An 8,077-nucleotide genomic window follows, 5' to 3' on the forward strand; every position below is an offset into this window, starting at 1 on the left:
ATGATGACATTAAGATCTTAAATATTGATAAAATATTATCAAATGCTAACATATTAAGTTTAATATTCAAAACATCTATGATTGTTGCAAAAAATCATCATCGAATCCCAATAATTTTAGGATTAAAGGACCAAATGTATACTTTTTAAAGTTAAGGGATCAAATCAAAATCTTGTATAAAGTTAAAGAACTAAATGTATACTTTAGCCAAAAAAAATATCAACCTTACAAGAGGTTTATTTTAAATATTTTAGAAAGTAATGACAATTACGCGTAGCTCACTCAAAATTCAAATTCAAAGTACTCATATGTATTTTCACTCTTTCAATATATATATTGTCATGTCCTATAAAGCTATGGTAGAAAGCTTGTGATAGAATAAAATGAAACACTCAATAGAATGGAATAAAAGGTTCCATTATTTAAAAGTTTTATATTCGTGAAAGCATTATTCCACTCGATTATTATTTTAAGAGTTAATTGATGTAATATGAAATTGAATGGAATAAAAAAGGATACAACTATGTTTTTTCAATTTCAGACTTATTAGCTAACTCAGAAGGAAGGTTGTTATTGAAACAACCTTCCTAAATAAACAAATAAACCTATTTTTTTTATAGTAACTTTAAAAAATAACTTTTTATAACCAAACCATGCTAAATACAAACTCAAATTATATCACAATCATCTACACTAACTAATTATATAATATTGTTATCCGTGATAGAAAAGAGCAGCATCCAATCATACATCCTATCACGGATAAAAGACCTTTTCTTAACTCATTTAAATACAAACTATATAAGAAAGGATCAATCTTATCTAATATGGTTATAGAACAACATATAATATAGCTCATAAATCAAAATATTAAAAATTAAATCTTAATTCTTACTTTATAATAAATTTATAAATAAATCACATGCGAATATGCGATCCTAGGCCTCTGGCCACCTATCAGCACACATACCACAATAGTACACTCAAATGACATAAGAAGTAATAATGCATGAATCAATTAAAATCAATTTATCCTAAGGTGGCAATATACAGGATACAACATAGCTCATAAACCGAGGAGACGCTACAAGTTGCTAATGTAGTTTTACTCCTTCTGAGCCTTCCCTGACGTCCCTCCTTTAAAGCTTTTACTTAAAAAATGTTAAACAATAGGGATGAGACAACGTCTTAGTAACTAAATCCCTACCTATCACACACACTAGCATGGGCTAGCAAGGTGTCAAGTGGGATACACAGAGTTAATAATAGTCAATAGACACTTATCTAACAGTTGAACTCACAATAACCATATATGTCAAATATATCTGCCAATCTCAAGCAACTAATGATTTCAAAAGAGATAACATACTTTTCATTTATTCAAAAGATATAAACATCAATGAAGATACCATGTCGTATGAAACCCATGAACCCAAATTCATCCTTATATCCTCCTTATTTCCGCCGACTGGACCCATGGGCTAAGTTCTTTCCATTTGACTGGCTACTCTGACAAGCTCACCACTCGAGTGATATGGACCGGCCAAAGACCATAGAGTACTCGGTGGACCATGGGTCCCCCCTCAAAGAATTAGTGGGGTGTTGCAGTCTCTCGAAGAACTAGTGGGACAATAATAGTGGCCAACCATAGAGCTCCATATGGAGGCCGATACCACGTGGTAAGTATATAAATCTCAATAACTCCAATCATCTCCTTCCCCCACCCAAACTAGATGCACAGGGTTTAAAATAACACATTTATATACATAATCAACCGAATTCCAGAATATGACCTCATAGTCATAATCATTAATTTCTAACAATACAAATGATTTCAATCATTTTCAAAACAGTATCCCACCAGACAGTTCATACAAAACATAATATATGTATACGAAACTTGGTTATGAAATTACTCACCAACCTCATACCAATGCATGTAATAGATAGAAATTTAGTTACCTGGTCTCCTAGCTAACAATTAAGCACAAACGAGGCTCGTACTCGAAAATGCCACAATAGGGTTTATATCTACAATTGAAATTAAAATATTATTTCTATAGTATTAGAGTAAACTACTCACAAATTTCTAACATTTAACGCTCCCTCTAATACATTCAGCTGTTACTCGAAATTCTAGCTCGAAAGGCTTTTTCTGAGGTTTGGGGTAAGAACATATATATAATGATTTAAACTCGATTCCAAAATTTTCATTACTTAAATATCCTTTAATGATTAGACTATATTATTAGAATCATCAAATTCATAATGTAAATAGACAAACTATAAATTTATAACTTATATTCCATTTTCAAAGGACTTAGACAAATAGATTTAGTATGAACCAAGTTATTCTCACTACAGAAGTTAAACCTTTAATCTAACCCTTGAATTTAATTTCCTATCTATCATAATACTATCCTCCAAATTATAGCCCAATCTAACGGTGAATGAACTTTAAAATGCTAATTTACTATTCAGGACTCTATTTGCTAGATCCAAAAGATATAAGTTAAAAACGTACCTAATAACTTGTAACTCGGAGATTAAAATGATGATCCAACCGTTGAAATTAATGATTTGGATATCCCAAATGGGCTGACCAAATTTTAGTCCGATCCAACGGTTAATAAACTCAAAACTAGCACTTTTCTGAGACTACCTCAGATATGTGCGAATATTATTTACTCACTTCAAGCTCCACTCACTATCTCCTATATATAGACTCCTCAAACTCCTTCACTCTAAAGATTAGTCGATGTGGGACTTCTATACCATGGTATAATTTTCTAGAATACCATACACACACACAATCACACACAAAAACATTATTAAAATAATAATAATAATAATTTGCCTATATCTAACCTTTTTTTATTAACTTAATACTAAAATATATTTATTTATAAATTTAATTAAATACTAGATAAAAATAAGGATGTTACAGTTATGAGTAAAAAATTTTTAACCTTTCCTTCCTATATGATGATTTGGTAAGAATATCTTAAAATGTAGTAATAATAATCGACGTTGCATCAGATTTATTCATAATTATTTCATTTTTTTGTACGTAAGCTTTTGTTATCAAATAAAAAAATACATCGGTAATATTTGTAACTGAACACCATTTAAAAAATATATATAACATATTACTCCTCCGGTCCTTAATATAGGATCTAATTGTTGAGTTGATTTTGGTCCTAAATATCATACCTATTTCTTATATTTATTAATTTTTTTTCAAATTACCCCTATAAATATTCTCTCAACCATAATCAAGTAAAAAAAAAAAGGAAGGATATTAAGAAAGTGCCCATTTGGATTAGCGGTGAACAATTATGATTTTAGATAATCGTAAATTTTATAAGTGACGCTGGCTATAAGTGACACTAGTTAATCGTGATTTCTGTTTGGAGTTTTTTTATAAGTGATTTTAAAAATTATGATTATGTTTGGTTTTCATTTATTAAAATCACTTATAGATGTATAATTACTAAAAAAGACATAAAGTTAATAAAGTTGTTTACATTTTCATAATTATTATATTTAATAATAAATGATAATTTAATAAATGACATGAATATTTAAATATTATTTTTATTTTAAAATTATTGTTATTCAAAATCACTTACAAAATTTATGTGTAGTACAAATATTAAATAAAAGACCCCATATAAATAAGAGATGAATGAAAATATAAAAAAATTTGATTAGCAATTTTAGTAACATAAATAAGGAAATTGAATGTTCAATCAAAATTATAACTAAGAAATTTAACGATGCTCCTTGAATCAGAATATTACCTGAATATTTGATTGCATTGTTTCAATCATATGTCATCCGTTATCTGATTTTTTTAAAAATGTCTTTTAGATAAAATGAAAAGAAAAACAGTTTCATATTGTATGTTTTTTTTTAAAAAAAATTAAAATAATTACCATTAGAATAAGGGGTAGATTGGAGAAAATTTAGTTACTGAAGATTCATTGGGATTTTTCAAACGTATAAGCCACTTCTTGTTGCTTATCCTAAAAGTGCGGTGGAAAGTTAAAATCACGATTCATCGGGATTTTATAAAAATTATCTAAACACCCTAAACATGCTTCATAAGTACTTATTTAAATTTAAACAGACTTATTTAAGATCCTACCACTTAACCAAACAGGCTCAAAGATGATATGGTGTTTTAGGAAAAGCATGTTATATTTTTTACAATTAACTAAATAACCTAACTTCCTTAATCTAATCAAATTAATTAAATAGGTCTTATATTAAGGACCAAAGAAGTATAAGGTTTTTATATGGAGCATTATCATTGGTTTATACCGGATGGGAAGGGGAAGGATTGCTCTGCAAGCATTATCATTAGTTTAAACTTTAAACAATATTATGAGTATAAAAATATTTATATAAACACAAATCAATTTTAGTAGCCTTATCTTTTCCCTTTACAGAATGGTTCATCTCTCACTCAATCAGAATATTGCTTCATCATCGAGTAAGGGGTTGGGGTTCAATAAAACTGAGTCATTTGAAGTTTTTGAAAAATAGTAATTAAACTATCCATAAGAAACAATACATTTACAGGTCTTGCAATCAATGAACAACTTCATCTCCATTCCAGTTGTTCTTCACCTTCGGACCAGTGGGTCCTTCCTCTCCTAACAGTTCATTCGACAAGCTTCTCACCAATTTCTCCAAAAGCTTTTTCAACTTCCCAGGCAACCATTTCTCCATCTTCTTCAGCTCTTCTGCAATATCATAGCTTACCTTTGGACCCCATTCTCTGAAATAGTTCAGCCATGGCGGCTCCACAATCTCTGACCCTAGATACTTTGCAGAAACCACTTCATATCCTACTCCCATATCCACTACCAAATCACTTTCCGCAGTATCGTTCCTAAGTCCAACACTATTACTCCCTTGAGGATTGAGTCCTACTCTAGGATAAAACGCATGGCCATGAAGTGAAGAATATACGACAGGTTTGTTTCCATTCTTGAATTCAAGATTGATGGAATCAACCCAGGTACCACCACTGTGTTGCGAGAAATATACCTTTCAAAGTTCTCCATCGAAATTGCTCACTCTTAGTGTCACGTGTTCCCAATCCCCTACATGTTGGCCAATTTGCCCTAGTGAAATAGTGATGAACTCTACCTTTGCTCTTGCTGGTCCATTGAATGGATAGTATACCCAACAGGCTATGTCTGTGAATGTTCCACCAAACATGGGTTTTATGTGCAGATAAGCTTGTGAGCTTTATAAATCACCCCTTTTAACTCTTTCCTTGTTGGCCTTGTCTGCTGGAAGATCTAGCCACTAGGAACCATCATTGTTATGATCTTGAGGAAGATTAGTGCCATTTGGTTGTATTGGGGTAGGTTGTGATTCTTCTCCTCTTTTATAAAGCAATCCTCCATTGGCGAAAAACCAGTTTACAGAGGAAGGGAGGTATTGTTCTTTAAGATGTAGGTACATTATTGGAGAGTAAGCTTGGACTATTGCTTGAATTTGTTGTGGATTAGGCATAGAGGTGAAGTTAACATTGATGTTTTTCAAACAGGATATAGCCAAAGCACTAGTAATTCCGCCGTTTTTAGCTAGAAATGTTCCTACAAGAAGTCCTGGAGCTTGAGTTCTCCTATTTCTTGGTCTTGTTTCATAGAGATTGAACCCATTGGAATCATTGGATTTTCCTATCCCCCAAATCCATCCATACGTCTCAATCTCATCAGTGAGGTCTAACCGGACACATCGGACTTTATCCAATGAAGGCTTGTCCGGTGTTGTGGTCATAACATGGCCTGCTACTACATAACCATCAGGAGGGTTTGGTTGCCAAAAATAGGCTGAGCTAGTTTGATTGACTTTTAAGGACTTGGTGTTCCATATCAGACTGTAGTCAAGTGGTTCGTTTAGAGCAAGGTTACTGGTTGAAGAGTTATCTTTGGCCACAAGAACCCACCCAGAGAAGGGCTTGTTGTTAGGTTGGCTATAATAACCCAACATACAGAATCCTTCTGGTAATCCTGTTGGTTCAAAGATTGTAGCACCAAGATTACTTGGACCACCTTCGTAGGATATCCATACTTTGTTAAATGTTGAAACCTGCGCCACTTGTAGCTCACCCAAATTGATGATCCCACTAGCAAATCCATCACCTACGTACATGTAAAATGATAACAATCCTTCCTCATTGTGACAATGTTTGACATAATTAATACTTACGTACGTCAAACTGTATTTAAAACATCACATATTTTGTCCTAAACCAGAGTACAATCTGTGACACATGGGGTGTTGGGCATGTTTAATATATGAAATAAGTTTGTTTCTGGAAGTCTAAATGCTTTGCAGAGAGATGCTCCAAATATGGAATATGAAGCTTAAGTGTGTCTAACAAGTGTTCAAGACCTGTGCCAAACTTGTTCTGTTATGTAATTATTCATAATTGCTCTGCGTCTGTTATGTTCTGCATCTTTGCTTTTTCTTTTTCGAATGTATCTTTGCTTTTAAACAAGAAAGGGGGGGAAAAATAAAATAGTATATGAAGATAATAATTATTACCTGGTGGCCAAACCGGTGTTGGAGCAGGAAGCTTGAAGGTGGTATCAATGGGAAGACTTTGATCCTTCCTGGTAAGACAATTCCCCATCTCTGTTTTTGATCAAAACGAAAATTGAATCCAAAGGTAAGCTGAATATAATGGTCTTATACAATAACTACGGAATTTGCGTGGAGCATATTCATTTCATGACAGAAGAAGTTTGAGTGAAAACAAAAGGGTCGGCCTAATTGATGATGTGTCGTGCAAGGAAGCCATTTGATCTCTACATGCATATAATTTTCTCTTTCTTGCCGTTCTTGTTAATGCTACCTTGTTAACCTCGAATCCTTCTTCAAGATGCATGATTTTTAATTTGGATGCTTGACTCTGATTTAGAACAAGTGCCAAAGGGATCATATTATAAATAAGTAAATAAAGATGCAAGATTTTTAATTTGGGGACATGTCTTTTTTGGGGTTTGTTAATGAGGATATATCTGGCTGTGTAAAAAAGACATACACATAAGTAATTGCTTGCCAATAAACTTGGATTTTCAAGTTGCCAGTCGTTAATGAACTAATCCTCAAATAGCTCACTTTCTTGTGTTTTTCATTTTTATTCTTGAAAGACTCAAACATCTCATTTTAAGCCAACATCGTTAAATACGCTCAAGGAATATTTTTTGTTGGTTAAGAAAATCAACTGCGAATTATTTCTTTTTGGTTCTTGTTTATCTGTTTGCTGTTAGGTTGGAAGCTCTAACTTGAATATCAATATAAGTTTTTTTTTTTATGGGAAAAAAATGACTATATGAAGTTACAAGGGATTTGACTTTTGGGCTCATATCTTGTGATGCAAGGGGACATGTTCGGCGGTTTCGGCATTGAGGGTAAGCGAGTAAAAGACATAAGGAAAAATTAGAGAGAAGAATTTAAAGGGTGTGACATTTATTAAACAAAATATTAAAAATCGTAACTATTTAGATGGAACAAAAATCAAAGACTAAAGTAATACTCAGTACTCTAATATTATTTCCTTATAATATACTATCTCATGTCCTAAACATAAGAACTAGTTGACTAATTTGAGTAGATTAAGAAAATAAGTTGATTATTTGTAATAGATAAGTGTTGTTTTTCTTAAAATATTCTTGATGTATTGGCTAGAATTATCATTATTAAAAGGACTACCTTGAAAAAATATATAAATATAAGAGACAAAATAGATTGGGGTCTTATATTTAAGATCAAAATAAAAATCAAATGAGGTCTGATATCAAAGACTGAAGGTAGTATACATCGAGCATAGTAATCTTATTTATGGTGTATCCATCTAATAATATTATAATATTATTTTCATATGCATCCAACACCTCCTCATGTTACTTTCTGATGGCATGCTCCAGCACTTTAATTTTATTTATGGTTTAAGATTTTTAATGAACTATAAATGAGATCATGGTGTTAGAAGTATCAGGAAAATAATATTGGGTTAAAAGTCATTTTTATTCCAAAAGTTTTTTTTTTT

At 31.9% G+C, this 8,077-nt stretch overlaps 1 pseudogene; it reads right to left on the bottom strand.

Annotated features, from left to right (window-relative positions):
* Positions 1-4,596: 4,596 nt before the first annotated feature.
* On the bottom strand, positions 4,597-6,658 carry LOC114753839 (uncharacterized; annotated as a pseudogene).
* Between the last annotated feature and the right edge of the window lie 1,419 nt (positions 6,659-8,077).

The sequence above is a fragment of the Neltuma alba genome, unplaced genomic scaffold, assembly GCF_004799145.2.
Source record: "Neltuma alba isolate B1F8T4 unplaced genomic scaffold, ASM479914v2 tig00008204_pilon, whole genome shotgun sequence".
Classification (NCBI taxonomy): Eukaryota; Viridiplantae; Streptophyta; class Magnoliopsida; order Fabales; family Fabaceae; genus Neltuma; species Neltuma alba.